The sequence below is a fragment of the Haemaphysalis longicornis genome, unplaced genomic scaffold, assembly GCF_048455015.1.
Source record: "Haemaphysalis longicornis isolate Haplotype H1 unplaced genomic scaffold, Haemaphysalis longicornis Haplotype H1 scaffold_2, whole genome shotgun sequence".
Taxonomy (NCBI): Eukaryota; Metazoa; Arthropoda; class Arachnida; order Ixodida; family Ixodidae; genus Haemaphysalis; species Haemaphysalis longicornis.
In genome coordinates this window covers 160,647,398-160,666,819 of record NW_027526295.1, presented here as the reverse complement: position 1 = coordinate 160,666,819, position 19,422 = coordinate 160,647,398, and the positions used below count along the sequence as shown (strand labels likewise).

General features: G+C 47.8%; 1 pseudogene across 1 annotated transcript in view; it reads left to right on the top strand.

Moving 5' to 3' along the window:
- Window positions 1-6,949, top strand: part of LOC144169400 (carbohydrate sulfotransferase 13-like) — a 10,030-nt pseudogene extending 3,081 nt beyond the window's left edge. Inside the window, exons 2-4 of the transcript XR_013322439.1 lie at window positions 1,036-1,263; window positions 3,400-3,628; window positions 4,986-6,949. The product of XR_013322439.1 is annotated as a carbohydrate sulfotransferase 13-like (transcript). The remainder of the gene's footprint in view (window positions 1-1,035; window positions 1,264-3,399; window positions 3,629-4,985) is intronic.
- The last annotated feature ends 12,473 nt before the right edge of the window (window positions 6,950-19,422 follow it).

Sequence of the window (19,422 nt, the reverse complement as noted above, 5' to 3'; positions counted from 1 at the left end):
GTTTCCATGCGAGGGTATATCTGGGTGTCTAATGTTGCTGCTTAGTTGAACTGTCTATTCGGACGGAGTCTCCGAGAAGTTTTTGTACTGTGTCATTTGAAAAATGTTAAGTGGCGCTGCAATACAGGAGGCTCGTTGTGCTGATCTTTTTCATCGCGCAACTGCTACTCGGCCACAGATCGCAGGGCACGATTCTAGCTCATCGTACCTCATTTTTGCGAGCAAGGCTACAATTGCGAGTAAGAAGATGATAATAAAGCTCAGCTTTATGTTTTGAGAGATAACTGACCGTGAACGACAACAAGCATCAGCCACGGCGTTCCGTTTTCAACTTCATGCATGTTTTTTTTTTTTTTTCGCATCGCGTGCTAGTCCCAAATATTGTGCTCGCTGTAAATGAAAAGTCAGCCATTCACATGATGTCTTTACGTTATTTGGGGGCAAATTTGTGCCTCTGATAATGACAAACCGCCAGGTTTATTCCAGGAAACCACCCGAAATTGCACATTTTGAATTGCAGGTTGGGCTTCACCGCATGACACGAGCACCGTGCATGCTAATATTTTTTTTTTATATCTGACAAACTGTTCCGCGCAAGTCGACATTTTTTCTAGAGCGTGTTTTTGATATGTTTCCCTACAGAATGTATATTCTAATTTTTTTCTCCTACCGGTGGTTTAATAAACACAACTCCTTTTTTATCATTTTTTTCGACGACTTGACAAAAATTTTGATTTTGATATTTTTTTTACAACTATGATATATAAAAACCTTTAAAAAACTAGTGTTATTGGAAAGGCCGTTAAATAATCTGCATTTCGTGTTCCTGCAATTAGTGCCTAACCAATTTTTTAGCAGGAAAAAAAATGTTTTTTTGGACCCCTAAAATTAGTCAATTTTCCGGCGGTAGCGAAATAGCTAATATAAATACTGGATGTGATGGTGTCTTCGTCTATCGGCATCGCCTGCGCTCCTACCGATTCACTCGCGCGAAGAATCATTTCGGCCCATCTCCATTTCTTTTCCCCTTCGCAGAACCTTAAGACTTGTCTTCACGAGGACGACAGCATGACCTCCCGCCGGGCTCGGATTCACCGGGTGTGCCGACTCTACGCAGCCTCGACCGAACTGCAGAGGCCCAGTCTGGGCTTCGGCATGCACGCGCCCACGAAAAGGACCAAAGCGGGCCCCAACTGCAATTCAGCTCGGTGCCCCATATTTATCGACAACGCGCACTTCCTGGCTTTCTGCCTCATCCCGAAGGTGGTTCTCAAGACTTGGTGGTTCGTTCGTATGGGGCTTTAAGCGCAGGGTTTTGTTCTAACTGCCGACTTTAAAGGGGTCATGCAGACAAAACACAAGTTTCGTTCATTCAAAAGATTGCCTCGTTAGAACCATACTGGCACTCCTTTTAACGAAAACTTCGCTCAAATGAGCTATATAATTAGGAAAAACGGGAATGGCCATGCGACCCACAGCTCATTTCCCGCAACAGAACCTGTGATGTCATACCAGCCAGCTCTGCCATTGGCGGAGGCCGGCAAAAGCAAACGCAAATTAGCAGAGCTTATAAGCTTGCCGCATGAGCTATTTGTGCTTAAATGTGGGGCACAAGAACCTGTGATGTCATACCAGCCAGCTCTGCCATTGGCGGAGGCCGGCAAAAGCAAACGCAAATTAGCAGAGCTTATAAGCTTGCCGCATGAGCTATTTGTGCTTAAATGTGGGGCACATTGTTTTTAAAGCAGTAAGAATGGTGGGACAAACAGTGGAAGTTCGAAGGCACACGTAAACATGGAAGTACCGATGCGTACTGCTGTTGGTACTGCGCGCACTATGTTTGGTTCAGCTGCACAGAACTGTGGCTCTTTAGGGTTGCCTCAGACGACACTGGCCGATTGACGCAAGCAACGGTGTCTTGCGTGAACATATTTGTCGAGCGAGCACTATGTTTCACGAGACGATTATTTTCTCTCTGAACAAAAACAAGCCAGGTTTAAAAAACAAACCAAAGGTAGAAAACGGCTTTCCGTGGTATGGTGGCGCCATCTAGGTTAAACAGCGGTAAACAAGGCTTCTAAATCGGCTGCAGAGCTGTCGGTTTCTGTGATGTCATTGCAGACCATGAAAATACACGATTTAGCGGGAAAATAAAAAATTTAACTGAAATTGAATAATTTCCCCGTGAATAAAACATCGTTTGCATCCGGACAAGCGCCGAGGGCACTATAAAACACGATATATTTCGAATAAAACAAACTTGCATTTTGTCTTCATGGCCCCTTTATCCTTGATGTAGGCCCACGCAAGAAAATTCGCGGTGTCACGCATGACAGCGCGCGGCACAGGTTGATTGTGCATTGCGGGAAAAATAACAGGCCCTGAAAGAGGTGATGTTGGATGGTGTGCGTAGTCTCTTCCGTAGGCGGTTTGTAAACGCTGAGTTCTATGTAAAGCATTGAAGGACTCTGGTTCTATTGAGGGTTCAGCGATTGGCCTGTACTGCAAATCTCAACGCAGTCATTTTTGGGGGACCGAGATTGTCTGCGAACGACATACAGTATTTTTCGCACAGCAAGGGCTCTAACTCAGTAGAACAATTTTACAAAAGATACATTTTTCACGTATCAAGATTTTATTGAAAATTGTTTAGTTCACAAAAGATAAGGGCAGTGCCATTGCAGGGTAGCACACATTCGGTCTGGCCGGTGTTCGTGTCTTGCGGACACGGACACCTTATTTTACAATAATGCGGCAACTCGCCCCACAACACGTATATGCGACGCGAGCTTTGATGTTGCGAGCTGACTTAGCTACACCAGAGAGAAAGAGAGAGAGAGAGAAAGAGAAAGAGAAAGAGAGAGAGAGAGAGAGAGAGAGAGAGAGAGAGAGAGAGAGAGAGAGAGAGAGAGAGAGAGAGAGAGAGAGAGAGAGAGAGAGAGAGAGAGAGAGAGAGAGAGAGAGAGAGAGAGAGAGAGAGAGAGAGAGAGAGAGAGAGAGAGAGAGACTTTATTGAGCCAAGCTCTGTTACGGGGATGTGGTGGATGCTGGCTTTAACCTAGCGGCGACTGACAGCTCGTTTCGTTAGGGAGGTTTGAACCTTTCAGACATCCACAGGACCTTGTAAATTTAGTCGTTAAATGTTGCTGCCGGTAGAGTCACGCCTGATGAGCCCTCTGGATCCTAGTAGGACCATCGCAATAGTGATGTTGATTTTCAGCGACGAACTGTGCAAGCTAACTGTGAAAATAAATTTTGCGAAGCACCCAATAACCTTTGCACCATTAATCACAAAAGCAACGCGATATCTCGAACTGGTTTGTACATATGGGCAGCGCTAAGCTGGGTATGAGCGCTTGAGCGTAGCACCACGCAAGGCCGCAATCGAATTCGCCGCAGGTGGCCTCTACCAGCCTGAAGATTCTCTTCCAAGACAAGCTGGGCGTACGGGTTCGTGGGCGAGCCAGTGGCAGAGGGGCCTGGGACGCACTGCACCGGGCCTTCGATAGTCAGACCTACCGACTGGGACCTCGTACGCTCTTCTTGCACGGCGGGGCATACACCAAGGCTCTGTTCGTGAGGCACCCGTTCGAAAGCTTGTCTCCGCGTACGTCGACAAGGCGCTCAGGCACGTCCTCCGGTATCTGCTTAGTCTACTGGCGGCGCTTTTGTCAGAAGCAGTATATATGGCTAACTGGTTCATTTGCGCTCTGGCCAATACTTCTTGAGCGAACCGAGACAACGTCTAGCGCTTTTAAAGGAGCCATGAAGACAAAATACAAGTTGAGTTTATTAGAAAGCCTACTTAGTCCCGATAACAATGATACCAATATCATCGCAATCTTCGAACAAATAACGGAGATATTGAAGAAAACGTGTGAAGCAGTCGCGACCCCTAGACAATTTTCCTCAACTTTTCTATGACGCCACGGAACCTTGTTTGGGCGATTGGCGGCCGCCTAACTGACCCGTCGCGACCACACATGACTGGACGTCTGTAATGGGGCCTCTAGTTCTATTTGACCGCATCACTTGAATGCTAACGTGCAGTTAACGCACTGAAAATTATGTTTTATTGTTGGCCCGTATGACGTCAATCTTGCTCATAACACGTCACTGTGGTGCAAAATTTGAAAGTTTTTAAATACTCCTTGCTTTTTTTTTTGTTAAAAAAATATTTTGTGGCTGTAATGGAGCTCAGTGAGATACTGAATTCTAGTCCTTTCAAATTAAACGAAGTTGTATTTTCTCTTCATGGCTCCTTTAAGATGTTATGCTCGACATGTTGCACAAGCTAATCTGCTTATTACCGCAAGTAAAAATAGCCAGTGTTGTTTTGCAGGCACTGGTCTTGGCAACGAACTGTTTTGAATTGCAATGAGAATATTGGCGTGGTAAGTTAGCGCAAAAATAGCACCTGCTTTAGCAAAGGCGAGCTCTTCTAAAGTGCACCGGCGCTATGCCAATAAAGTACACCTTTTGTTGTTTTCAGTGCTGTCGACATTGTTGTTAAGAAAACCCCGTTTCCAGAACTTCAATCAATCTCTCTATGCCTGTACTTCATCCATACCGCGAATTTCCACTGTTACTCGTTAGCGTAAGCCGCCGACCCAAGCGCTGACCCAATCAAGCAACTCAATTTTATACATGTCTCTCGTTTCTTAAGTTCCTCATGAATCAAAAGCACACAATTCCATCCTCTTGTGAAGAAATTTCCAGAATATGACGCGTGGGAATTGTAAGAAACTGCGTGAGCGGTCGTTCCAAGGGCTCACCCGCGCATGCATGTTGCATGTTTGCCTAGGAAGCCATATGCCTTAGGGCCCATAAAACCATTTTAATGAGCGACCTTTTATTAAATACATGCTACGCAGGCCGTTTGTCTGTGCAACTCATTACGGACGGACGGAAAAATTTCTATAGGTATAGTCGCTAAAGATGCTCACGCATTAAAGGAAATGACTTTCCTCACCACGGCATTACAGACCACGATCCGACGTGTCCTGGTTCTACGCGACGTTCTGGGACAAGATCCCGGGAGTGAAGGCAGAGCAGCGGAGCCCGACGTTCGCGGAGTTCGTCAACCTGCTTCTCTCCATGCCCGTACGTTCGTGGGACTCGCACTGGCTGCCGTACTACAGGCTCTGCCAGCCCTGTCTACTGGACTACGCCTTCGTCGGAAAGCTGGAGACCGCCAGCCGCGACTTCCCGCTCTTCTTCTCCGAGACCGGCGTGGACGGCAGCCGCTTCTCTCACGTCCACGCTGGACGCAACGCCAGCGGAGGTGCCACCAATGGCGTCAACGTCACTGGCGCTACCAACGCTAGCGCCAGAGACCACTTCGCCCAGCTCTCGTACAACCAGACCATGGGCCTGTATGCGCGCTACTTTTTCGACTTCGAGCTGTTCGGCTACGACTTCAGGGATTACCTCGTCTCGTGAACGTGTGGACGACGTCAGTGGGATGGGCAACTAAGCGGGACTTGTGTGGACAGCGGCGCTTTTTAGTGACCTTTTTATGTCGACTACCTCGTTTAGCGGGCATGATAGCTCATCACGTGTCCTTGCTGGAGATGTATCTTGGCGGATCTGCTATAATGCGGCACATGGACCCTGTCACCGTACATTTTCTGGATGCACATTACACTGTCATGTTTTAGTGTGGATTTGCAAAGCATTCTGGTATTTAGAGTACTGCGATGGCACGAAGCCATGCAGTCTGTGGAGTGAGGTGCGTGCATACCCTTAGCTACCTCCCGATATCGTTGTACATTGATATCGGATGCTTAGACGGTGCAGCAGAAACGCCATCGATGCACGTTGAGTAGAGAAACTCCGCCACACTCAGAGTCTACGGTGACTCGGTGCACATGTAGAGTGCATGACGTTTTCTAATGGCGAGTTTCGTACAAAGTCCACGAAACCCCTGTGACATGAGCGCAAGGTCATAGCCATGATCGATTACTCTTTAAAGGCAATATTTCACAGCGCTGCACGCAATTCGGCTGCCAACGTGGTCAACGTGTGTGAACTATGCGCCGTGAAAACCGTCGCACAGGTTCTTTTCTTTTAATACGAAAGTGTTTTATTCCTGGGTACACAATGATTTCACTTCCATCATCTCCGACGTCATATCCGTCACGGAGATGACGTCAATACAACGGAGCAAGCGGCCTGTAAAGGGTGCACATTTGCACACAGGGTCTTCTTGCGGGTAAGCAACCTTTAGTACTAAAGAGTACGTTATACTTAAGGTTGTTCGTTTTCGGGTTTTATATTTGAACACAAAAGTGTTTTATGCCGGGATACACCAAGATTTCACTGACGTCATATCCGTCACGGAAATGACGCCAGTACACCTATGCCGAAGCGACCTGCCAGCATGAGGTTGCTCACCAAGCACGCCCACAAGGCAGCCGCCGACCTGCAAATCATGCTCAGCTGCAGATTTCGCTGCAGGTTTCACTTTCGTGTTTTCCGATTCCTATGAAAGAGAAATCAACCACACTTTGTATGACCCACTAGTATGAGACTCGGGAGCCTGCACGTGCAAGAAGTTTAAATGTTTTTTTTTTTTGTAATCAACTATAGGAGTGATTGGTAACGTGTGGCATTTTAAAGTGGGATCCGTCCGGCCGACAATTGCAATACAGAGGGACAGGCAAGTGGTCTGATAGGACCAGCAAAATAAAATACTTCTTGTAACAAAACAAAGAAAAAAGGTCTGTATAGCTTTTCGTTTCACGGGTTGACTGAACCCAATCAAGAGCGATGTGTCAGGCCGGAGACATGACATTACGCGGGTACTAAACTTTTATTTGTCCTCTGCGACTTGAATTCACGTTGCGTTCAATGGCCTCACTTCCCCGTCTATTCAATGCTGCGATAGCAGCAGCGTAGAGGTCCATTCACTACCCGAAGCTAGAACTGAAGGAAACAGTTCGTCTAACCCTTCCGATTTATTTTCATCCAATCTACAAGTATATATGCACACGGATACTACTCTCAAAACAGGTACCTACTAAATTAAGTAGCATTTCACTGGGTAAAGAATGGAGGAGAAACCAAGAACAGTCTTTAACAGCTAATTTACTGTGAACTTCATTGTTAAGAACATTTTGATGCTGAACACCAGTGCTGTCCGCGCATGTATGCATGAAAATTAGCTGTAGCTACCTCCAGGGAATAGCGTTGACGCATCAAATCACTCTACCCAGTTCTGTCACCAAGAGTCACATTCGAATGCTCAGAAAGTAGTTTTATCGAATAACACAGAAAGGTCGGCTTGATTATATAAGCAAATACAATATGTCTCAGGTTTGTATCCACCGTGCATGCGTTAAGAGCAAATTCAATCGCGGCGAAGCGCACACGGGCACTCAATAAAACATTGTTTCTGCGTTTACTGCATCATGTATACATTATAATAAGTAAATAGGTGCCTTCGTAGTATTTTAATCAAGGCTGAAAACAACTCCCCAGGAGACGGCAATTTCCAACTGCCCTAAGGAACTTTATGCGGTTACAAATAATGCAGAACGACTAACAACAATGGGCATGTAAGTGTAGAAAGCAGATATTCTGTGAATTGCCAGTACAGTGTAAGGATGCCGTGCTTTTTATTGTAATAGCCATAGTGGGGGCATTTCCGGCAAAATTTAGGGGTCGCTCCGCATAGGTACGTCAACCGAGCGAACGACAGAAGAGCGCAGAACGAGAGGGTGGAGAGAACGCGTGAGTGACTGGAGTCGCCTTCGAAACGCTGGCGACGTGTTCAGGGAGACAGATGTCAAGTCGAAGTGCGGCTGGCGACCTGCCTGTGCCGAAGCGCTGATTCGGTTCCACGTCCTCTCGATTGGTCCCGTGGCTTCCGCTACCACTTATACGCGTTGTAAAATCGAGTGTACAAGCAGTTGAGGGCAGCGAAAGAGGAAGGGAGGGGAATGACAGCGCAAGTTCTGATGCAATGCGCGCCAAAAAAACAAAGAAACGATAGCGAAGAAAGAGTTGCAAATACGGTGCAGCAGCAAAGAGTTCGTTGATAGCTATCGCCAAACTTTCGCCTTCAAAGCAAGTAAACACACTTAAGTACTTCAGAAGGCAAAAGGTTTGGGCGTGTTGGTTCATCGTCACACGGAAAACAAGCGCTAAATAAAAACACGGGACGAGGAGTAGACGGGACAAGCGCTGACTTTCAACAAAAAGTTCATTGCCGCTCCAGCGCTTATAAACAAGTCTGAGAGCACGAAGAGAGGGGAAAAAGAAAGGGAAACATAAAAAACGGAGGCCAAAAAAAAAAGAACAGTGACGAGCCGCCTACGATAAGAAATCCAATTCGTGTTTCGATAAAGCCACAGACGGCCTGCTGACGCATTGATCCCCCGACCTCGCTATCTCGGCCGCTTCCACAATTTCCATTGTGAGGGCCGAGCGGTGAAAATACAAGATGGTAGTCTGGTCGTACAGGGGATGACACTGGTTACCCGAGACACATTTTTTACAGTGGGCAGCCAGCTGGCCGTCGGTGGCTACGCTCCTGACCTTGTTCTTGTGTTCTTGTAGACGAACGTTTAAGCATCTGCCGGTCTGGCCGATATAGTGTCTGCCACACGACAAAGGAATTTTGTAGACAACGCTACGTCGGCATTTCACAAACGCGTCTCTGTGCTTGATAGCGCAGATCGGTTTCCGCGCACGCGTGGGACAGCTCAACCTGCACAAAGCCAAAAGCGTGTTAGGCGCCGTGAACAAGACCTTGACCCCTGAACGTTGCCCAACTTTCTTGAGGTTATGCGAGATTTTATGTATGTAAGGGATGACAGCTATCTTTTCTTTAGCTCTTCTTTCTTTGCCCTTTCTCTGATTTTCTGCCTTCTGCTCATCGCTCAAACAAGACTCAATTTTTCTTTTGCGATGTAAACCTTCCGCGACGGAAACAATAACCTGCCTGCGGTAACCCGCGGCTTCCAAACGTACCACCTGCTTTCCAAGGCTTTCATCCACCGCGTGCGGGCATGACTTGCTGAGAGCGCTGGACAAGAACGACAGCACAATATTCCTCTTTACCAGCTTAGAGTGTGCCGAGCTGTACGGCAGGGGCGGCTTGTTGGCTCTAGGCTCGTACAACCAACACACGTGATCATCCTCAAAACGTAGCCGCAAATCTAAAAACCTGATGCTGTCATTCTCGGGCAATTCAAACGTAAAAATGAGCGGCGTAAAACAGGCGTAAAACGAAACACGAATTGGATTTCTTATCGTAGGCGGGACGTCACTGTTCTTCTTTTTTTTTTGGCCTCCGTTTTTGATGTTTCCCTTTCTTTTTCCCCTCTCTTCGTGCTCTCAGACTTGTTTATAAGCGCTGGAGCGGCAATGAACTTTTTGTTGAAAGTCAGCGCTTGTCCCGTCTACTCCTCGTCCCGTGTTTTTATTTAGCGCTTGTTTTCCGTGTGAGACTTAAGTACCCCGGGAATTTTTGTTTTTGTTTGTGGAGATACCGCCAGCCAAACCAGCGGATGAACCAGATTTAAAAAGAGGGAGTTCATCTCTCTGACTCTCGCTTCAGAGGGTAAATCTTCTTAACATAGAGCACACTTATGCACGAAAGACCTTCAGTTGAGTAGACGTCATGCACTGCCTCGTTTTCCGTCGTTCCTTTAGGTATTTCTTTCTCACTTATGAGTTCTGAGTCGTACTCTCTGAACCCATGGATAACTTTAAACGCACTATTGCATGTTTGAAGACCTAGAAATTATTTACATTGCTCACGAACTAAAAATTCTCCAGCGAAGCTAATTATAGTTTTACGCTCCTTGACCGGTCCCCCAGAGTGGGTATGTGTGTGAATAGACCCACGAGTAATTGACGGGTGTGTTCGATTCACGCGCTCCTCATCTCAGAGCATGCGATTCGTCATTGCCCCTCTCGAAGCCGAAACCTATAGAGACCGTTATCGGTGTTGGTAGGAAAGAAGTTCAGCTCACCTTAATCCACACTTCCCATTAGTGAGGCGAGGGTGAACCGGTCATTAGGTGCTTCCGAGGAGACATTAACTACTATTGCAACTTCTGATTAGCGTTGGCAGTGTATTTATTGACGAAGTGTTAGGCGCACCGGGGAATCTAGGGAAGAGACGCGAGGAAGCCGCGCGGAGTGGATGCGATGGTACTCCCCTCTACCAACGCCTAAATGCCTCACTGCCACAATGCCCCCTAAGCTATCTATCTCCACCACCTTATCTGGTTGTGCCCCAAAGTCATACGTTACCGCACATTCACACCCCCTACAAATGACCCGTCTGCCCCAACTGGCCCTCACACTGTCAATGTCCCTACCTTTACACTCACTGCAAAGTTCTCCATAAATATCGGTCTTGCACGAACTGTCAAAAACTGCCAACTTGCTCCCCACGTCAACCCAGCCCACTACTCCCGTTGACCAACCTCATCTGGGACACACATCTAGACACTTCGTCTTGAAGACAACACATAGCCTCACTCACTCCTCATGCCCCTTTTCTCCAGACGGGCCCAGTGCCTTCCCTCCTAATAAAAGTGCCTCTCCTTCTAGGATAAGCGGGTTCCCATGTGACAGGTTCGCTGAAATAACCGCCAGACGATCACCCAAGGTCATCCTCTATTAATAGGGAGTAACGAATGAAGACGTCTCTTCGGTGAAGCCGCAGTAATTCGGCTGCACGCAGACCTTTTTCCAATGACCTTCGCCTCAAAGCCTTTTCAGGTCGTTCTGTGTTTTCTTTGTCTACTGCAGGCTTACGGCCACGCTCTTCATGACGAGCATCTTTTTGTTGTAGTTGCACCTTATCTGCTACGGGCATCCACAACTTCCGCAAATGAGCTATTGAAGAAAGTGTTGCGTAAACCGGCGCTATCCTGGCGGTTCACGCAAAAAAAAAAAAAAAAGACCAGCACACCATTTACTCTGCTGAGACACGTGCAACACCATGACGGGATGCTTGCATGGTAGGAAAAAAATACCCGATGGGTTAAGTTCACTCCTGACGACTTGCAAATGATGGACAGCCCTTCGAACGCTTGTTTTAACAATCCGATCACACGCTGCAATCGTTACAGAAGCGTTACTGCATCAAGGAGAGGAGTATCCGTGTCTTCTATCGGCCCCATCTTGTTCCTGCTGCAGTTTTTCTCCATTTTGCATGAGGTCATCAGTAACTGACTTAATGTACCCGCACTTCAACAAATATACCATCGTGATGATACCTGGCGTGGGAGGCGGTGTTGCCATTATCGTAAAAAGTGTTTCAGGTCTAAGTTCCCCGCAGATTGAAGAGCACGAACATTCTTTTTTTGTAAATAAACCTATGTAGACACTTGTTCACGGTATGCGCTGCTTAGATGCTCCCGCCATAATCTACCGTGTTTTTGTCATCATCTGCGTGGCCACGTATGTCAACGCTACTAGACTTCCAGATAACATTTACAGGCGATTTTAACCTACTGCCTATATTCAGGAAAATCTGTAAGCAGTGGTTCATCGTCTGAAACAAGTACGAAACCCTTGGCAATGCCATTATACGGGCGAAACTCTCTACTACAGGTTAAACAGCGATACACCGATTTCTGATTGCTACCGGACTGCGCCCGTTGACACGTATTCAGCAGGTCTGGCGACCGTCTTTGTCTGCTCCCCGGAGCTTTTGAAACGCTCGATATCTGTTCGGGAAGCCTCGAGCTTCTCTGCGCAGATGCACGAACCGCCCAGTCTTTCGAATACGATAGGGTTGTAGTTGTCTTCACGGGAATAAGGCATCCCACATCACTTTCACTCCAGGAAAGCAAGAGCGTGGCCCAGTTCCTCCTTTCGAACCTTTCTTCTTGACCCGTGGAGAAACGTGACCCTCTCACCAATCGAATCTGAGGCTCTACCATCTGTGAGCGAACCTCAACTTTAATTGTGTAGCTGGATCGGGGCTGACTAAAGGCATTTGGGGATGAGATGAAGTAAATGATGCTGAGGTCATTGCCCCACGTCTGCCATTCGAAGTTCCTCAACAATTGCGAGCTCAGGATTGTATTTGCCGGGGAACAACTCAACTAGAGTAGACAGGTTTTTCTTACTCGTTGATAAAGGTATGGACCCATAGAAATGATTGTCCAATACAGTGAAATAAATATGAAGCAGAATTTGGGCGCGCGTAGTTCGCCACGTAGTTCGCCACACAAATCTTAGACTCGTTCAACGCATTTCCGCAATTTGCTGGCGGTGGCTACGATACACTCGGGCCAACGCGCAGAACTTGCACAAACGCACACGCAGCGCCCCAATCACCCTCATCCGCCGTATGTGCTCGCTACCTTCGTCGCTGCTTCGCTGGCGGGCAATTTCCGTCAGACCAGCGGCTTATCGAACCGGCTAGTGACAGCGGCGCCGACGTCCGAAGGTTGCCGCCGATACGCGCACCAACACTCCCAGAGCGCGCACTGAAAACATTGCGGTGGCCGCCGAGAAAGAAAAAAAAAAACCGGGTTTTGGGGTTTGCCACTTGGGCAATCCGCATCGCATCAAGCGTTCACCCTAGTGCTGCAAGCGCGCGGTCGGCGAACTCCGCGCGCGGAGGCCGCGTGCGCGTCCAAGGATCCCCGCGGCCGCGACTCCGCATCCAAGGCGCCGTCATGCGGCAACAAACAACAGGAGCACTGTGTCAAGGTGGCGGCCGGCTGCCGTCTGCGCTTGCTGCGCATGCGTCGCACAGGAGGGGTTCGTTGCCTCCGGCACGAGCGGGCAATTTTCCATTTCCCCAAGGAGAGGGTGGAGGCGGAAGGGTGGCGGAACCCACGGAACGCTGGAAGCCCCTTTCACATTTGCACATAACGCAATCAAGAGGTTTTATACCGCAGCAAAGCGTATTGCTTTGATTGATTGTAGGGTTTAACGCGCTGACGCAACGCAGGCGATGAGGCGCGCCGTAGTGGAGGGTTCCGGATTAATTTTGACCACCCGGGGTTCTTTAACGTCCCCCGAAATTTCCTATAAACGGGAGTTTTTGCTTTTCGCCTCCACCAGAAAAGCCCCCGCCGCGGCCGGGAACCGAACCCGCGCCCTCGTGCCCAGCAGCACAACGCCTTAGGCACTGAGCCACCGCGACGGGTAGTGTGTTATGTGTTGAATGTGCCGTTACGCGAAAATCCGGCACCCTCCGTCGGCGTGACCTATTTCCGAGAATGGCCGACAGCGCTAAGAGGATAAAAGTAAAGAAAATTGCGTGAATTGGGCTCTGGGATTCGAACCCGGGGCCTACGTAATGCGAATCAGACACACATCTTGTAGACCACAGCCGAGGCCTGGCTTAAGATAACGGTGAGCGTAATGAATGAGTTGTGGCTTTCGACTTGGGGACGTGTGCTAGAGGCATGGGCTGATGCCTACAGCAGTACTTTGGGCAGCCTGATTGGCTGATTACAAGAGTAGGACAGATTGCGCTAATAGCACGTGTGTAAGGCCGACAAGGGTGACTAGCCAAGCCTGTCAGTCATAGCAACAGAGAAAATAAAGAGATGAAATTGTAGGAGAATCGCGACGATGGTGATGAGAGGACACTGGACACGCGCTTTCGCTGCTCTTTCTACAACGTGGCGACCACGTTTCCCAGCTGCCACTTTTTGTGGCAGCTGGGAAACGTGGTCGCCCACGAAAGTGAGCCTCAGAAGCAGATGCAACCAAAAATCCCGCGCGGCGCGCAAAACGGCAGGCGCTATTGGCGGTGAGCGCGAACACAGGCGGCGCTGCGAAGCGCGCCTCCGTGACGTCAGCTTAGGGATTCTCGCATTTGTCGTCTGCTTCACTCAGGATCGCCCTCCCTGCTGTTTCTTTGCGCTCGGTCAACGTCTGATGCTTGTCCGCACCAGAATTGGCGTGTGGGTAACTTTTTATCATAATAATAGGCTTAAAATCGCATACACTAGCTCATGGTGTCAATTAAATGTATAGTTTTGGATACCGCTACGGGAGAAACATTGCCGGCGCCACCCCATTCCTTGCGAAGCCGGTCCCGTGCGGAGCGCGAAGAGTCGGAGCTAGGCGTCAGCTTCTCATGTAAGCATCGAACAAAAGGAACAGTCAGCTGCTAATAACCGATAACAGCGAAAATGGAAGACCAAAACAAATTCTAGGTCTTCAGGGCTGTCGGCTTTGGCAGAAGGCATCATGATTCCCGGTAATCATATGTACGGTAAAACAGTTTTTGCAACCTTGCCGAGCGCTCGAACGCGTTTTGTCACATAACTTTACGTTGTCAAGGTATGAAAGTTTGCCGACATGCACTATAGACTGCAAAAACTGTAGGTAAAGTTCCAAATAACCCAGTGTGTATATACGCGCGTGCTGATTCTATACCAGGCATCTAACCAGTATGGAGGTTTATTGAGCAAAATGAGTCACGTCTTCGTTAAATTTATAGTAACACATATATGTTTGTTAAGACCTGGAGGGATATTTCGGGTTATTTTGCTCAGCCATATCTTCCCGATATTCGGAAATGCGTTATAGGAAAACTGCACTCAAGAGGAGGAGTAGGAGTAAGGAGAGGAGGGGAAAACTTTGTTTAACAATTAAATCGAACTGGTTAGTGGGCCAGGTCCTCAGTCCAGGACAAGAGAGTAAAAGTAATTTTCTTCAAATGATAGAACGCCATCCCGACTAGAATAGGATTTGTTCTTCGCTCCTGTAAGGGTTGAAAAGCAATAAAGAGCGACTTGGAATTCTTCTTCGGTTTCGAGTCTTGTAATATATGCAGGTATACTATTTATTACGTTAGTTCGCGAGTATATCATGCCTTCAACACCGTAATCATGTCATCATTGTTCGAGTTGAGAGTCAGTTCTTTATGATAACGATATAATTACGAAAGAAATTCGGAGCACAAAAGCCGCCTTCGAGTACTGTGGACCACGTTGTTTAGGGCGCGATCGCGGTGGCGTAGCACAAACCTTCTCATTGTATTTGCATGTGAATAAACAAAGCACGCTGCGGATATACACCTTCTTGCACGCAGCCGCAATGAAAGCCAATTTGTGAAGAAGGGAATGTATGCCATACAAAATGAAGGAAATATCCACACGACCTTTGTGAGGCTCCCAAACATCCCGAAACCTCCTAATAAGAAGTTGGTGACGGCCCAGAAAAATTAATGCGTGGGGCAGAAAAAAAAAAGCAAGAAACATTAATCCGATACAAGACAACAACGAAAGAAACAGAAGAAAGCCGCTTTATTTCCTGCTGTGCGATGAGCGTGTAGAGGCCGCTGCTTGGTGCGTATACTATTAGACTGTTGAGTCTTCATAGGAGCATCTCAAAAATACTGCAGGGAAGCCTACGCATTTTGAATACTTATCGAGAAGCTCTGATCGCTGATCCTCGCGAATAAGCAAGAAATGACGAGTTACACACGATCTTCTGACCGATACTCTGAAGACAGTTGTTCTCTATCTCTTCGTGTGTTGCAAACTTGTGGGGGATACAGCTTCAAATTATTCAGATGCGTCAGAAGCTGGCAAAATAACTGAGTCGCTAGAAATACGCTTTTTAACGCACTACAGCAACGAAGCGGGCGATTTCTAGCCCAGGCACTGTGGCCCCTCACAAGCGGAGTTCAACAGACGACAGCGGCCCGAATCCCTAAGCCGACGTCAGAGCCAGGGGGCGCCACTCAAAGATCTCACCGCCAATAGGTGCAGCTAAAACCACACCAGCCGACACCGCCGCAAAAGCTGCGATGCAGAGATTACACAAATATCCAAATGACAACGAAGACAATACCGCAACAAAAGGCAACGCGCTCCCATACTTCAGTAGTTTTAAGTGTCGGTTCATTTTTTTTTTTTTTTTGCAGGTTTCATTTCGGTATCTGGCTTCGCCAGTGCAAAGTCACGTCTGTTCCTTTTCGACCTTACCTCATTTCATGCTTATTATTTTTTCCCGTGCTTGTCGGGTATGTTTTAGCTACTCAAGCGTATAGACAAGAATGTAGTGTGGCGCTCTTCAGCTTCCAGTATTTTCGCACGCCTGCCTCAGTTGTCACGTCCTCGTAGTCTCTTAGTTTTCTTGTTGTTCTTGCGGGAGTTGACGTATGCGCACTGAAGTGGAACAGGCCTATTCTCGAGTACGACCTTACAAAGACATTTTTCGCCCCTCCTTTTTGCTTTTGGTTTCCTTCGTTCGCTCTCAAGACTAACTGACTGCGATTCAAATGTAGCGTAATATAGGCTGGGTTTATAACGTTTACTCGTGCAGTCCTTGAGAGAAATTTGTGAAGCCTGTTAGAAGAGAGAAAAGGTAGAAAAGATGAGGCAGCTTTCCGGCTTCCGCCATGCCCCGTCCCTAACCTTCGCGCACGACTGCTGCTAGCCTTGGTAAAAACGCTATCCTCAACTTGCTAGCTACCGCAACAATAAACTACACCGATGTTTTTTCCAGGGTTAAAGCGAGCCTCCGTGCTCCGTCACTGTAAGTCCTCACGGTTAGAGCGTGACTGCGGATAGTTAATTTCGAGAGTACGACGTCGTTGTTTGGCACGTGTTTTGCACCTGACCGTCTAGAGTCTAGCCCCGTTATAACGCCCACGTTATTCGACGCGATTTGTTCGCTATGCGAAGTAATTCGATATCACCAAACCCGCTTGTAACGAACTTCCGCATCAAATTCGTTATAAACAATGTGAACAGTTGATTGAAAACACGATAGCGAAAAAAAGGCCACGCCACTCTCCATGGCTAGTAATTTACCCCTAAAGAAATTGATTGCGGAGAAACAAAGCAGTGATTTTCGCCTAAAAATTGCATTAGCACTATCAATTAGAATCGCATTCTCGACACGCGGCATCATTTCGACAAACTCCAGTCCACTTGTATTTCAGCGCAGTATCTCCGAAGTACATCGGTAGCAGAACGAGCTTTTTGCAACCTTGGCCGAGGGCGATCGTCTCCCGGCGACGGCTCGTCAGGGCCACCGCCGGCACCAGACACCATAGCCTCAGCAACTACTTCAGAATACAGCGGTCTCGCTGTCACAGCAACGTCGTCGTCGTCGACCGTCAAAAAGTCCTCAAAGGCAACTTTTTCTAGAAGAGCGTTCGGAGAATCGGCGAGTTCCTCCCAAAGCGTGGAAATATCGCTGCCGCCTTGCACTGCATGCCCTCGCAACTTCCGCGCCCTCTCGAGTCTCGACACAGTCCAGCACGGTGGAAGCTGTTGCGGATTGTGTCTCGAGTCTCGCTCTGCCTGGCAGGACTGATCATTTCGATTGCAGGCAGCAAAGTAATCTTCAATTCGTCATTAGAGAGTTTTAGCTAACCATTTTCGGGTCCGCTCCGGTATCGGCGGCGCGGTCAGCGCAACCGGAGCCAATGCCGTTCGCGGCCAAGCGGGCAATGGCGCTCCCGCTGGCTATCGGAGCGGAGCGGACCGTGAAAAACGGTCAGCTAAAACTCGCTATCTTTCAGCGGATTGCTCCCGCTGCTGCGTTTCACGGAAGCGCGGGCGTGCAGCGCAGCGGCCCAGAGCAGCCGGCGCAGAAGCGCGTTGGCGGACGTTTGGTGACGGAGCCCGCGCGCTCAGAGATCGATATATCTAGGGGTGTACGTTTTTTCGTTTTACATTTTTTTTAAATGGGAGGGTAAAAATCTGGCGCTCTTTTTCAAACTAAGAATGATTTTTTATTAAAACCATTCCGAAATTCCGTTTTTTTTTTCAGGTTAAATTTTTCACTCATCTTTGTTTACATGCATTATAATCTGCTTGCGCAACATTTCGGTCTTCAATCGAGATCTGTCTGATCGGTGAACGTATCTCAACTGGGAGGAAGTTCTCTCGACTACGCAGCTTCACAACAATGTCAGTGCAGCATTTACCAGCCATAGGTAAGCGAGCGGTAGAGTATTTCAAATACTCAATCAGTTCAGATGCTGTGTTTGTGGAGCTTGCTCCCACCAAGTTCTGGTTGTGCAGATCGCTGCTTGTGCAGATCGCTGCTTCGAAAAGGGCCATTCGGGGAGAAATCCCTTTTAACCCGATTCTCCTTAAACATGTTCGGGGTGAAAGAGTCGGGTAAAATTCGGGTTTTACCCGAAAACGAACAACCCTATCCATATACAATGCTTAGTTGGTTATAATAAATATATTTTGCATGCATAATGGCGGAATCATTTTGAGTGTTCGCTATAAAGCATAATTCGCTATATCCGAGTTCGTTATATTCGGGTTTCACTGTATTCGCTTCGAGGTGACGGTTTGTCCACTCCAGTAGATAGATAGATAGATTTTTATTATTGCGCAAAGTGAATACATGAACTCAAAGGGAGCCGAGGAAAAAGCTGTAAAACAACTTGACTAGCCCCAGTTCCCCGGTGAAGCAGGGGGAAAGGGCAAGGGCCAATATTGACAACAATATACGCGTACAAAAAACACAAGGTTTATACAGCGTATACACTGAAACTATAAACATTCTACTGGAATACGGAATACGCAGTAAACAGGGTTTGCGAAATAGGAACTTTGAAAGACAGCAACGAGAAGGAGAGGGAATGTGTACCCTTGTAACAATATAATGACTTCGGTATAAAAAAAACTGCGTATGTGGTTCAAAGGAATGGTAGAAATTTTTTTAAAGTAATGACGGCAATCCTTATCGCAGCATTTCTTGGAGTGCCCTCCGTCTAACGCCCTTCCCTAGCGCATATAGTGCCAGTATTTTCGTGCAGTCAGTTTTTATTCTAGGACGTTACGTAGCGCTTCCACTGCAGACGCTCACTTAAGGCAGGCTTTGAGCGCCCTCGACCGCTGGTCCCAATCCCAGGCCACAAAAGGAGCTCAGGCCACTCCCTCCCATGATGTGTCTCCAGTAAAGAGCTGCCTCTAACTGGCAGAAGATGTTTGGGCGGAAGAAGCAGACGCATAAGAGTTTAGGCCACGTATTTTCCTCGAGAATCGCTACTTTTCAGTGCATATTAGGTGCTACGCACTTTCATTGTCCCCGTAGTTCGATGCTTCATGAGTTGCGGTAACAACGGAAGGAATCGTGTTCGCGCACCGCCATACCTCGGCCTGCGTCTTACAGAGGACTGTGCTATATTAGCTGTTTCGCCGGCACCGCGCAACTGTCAACCAGGCGTGGTAAAAGCAGTGAAATCGACAGTTGGGCTAGTTGGTGCTCATACAGCGTTAAGTAGCGCTTGAAACTGACGAAAGCAGGGAAGACACACGCGACGGCGCTAACTCGCAACCGTTTTTATTACGCATGAACACAAATATATACTCAGAATGAACACGTACCAACGTCAACCCCTTGATAGTGCGCTTCGATATACACAACATTATAATGGTTACAAGATTGTGTTTATCGAACCAGAATGGTTAGCGAATGGTTACAGGATTGTGTTTATTGAACCGT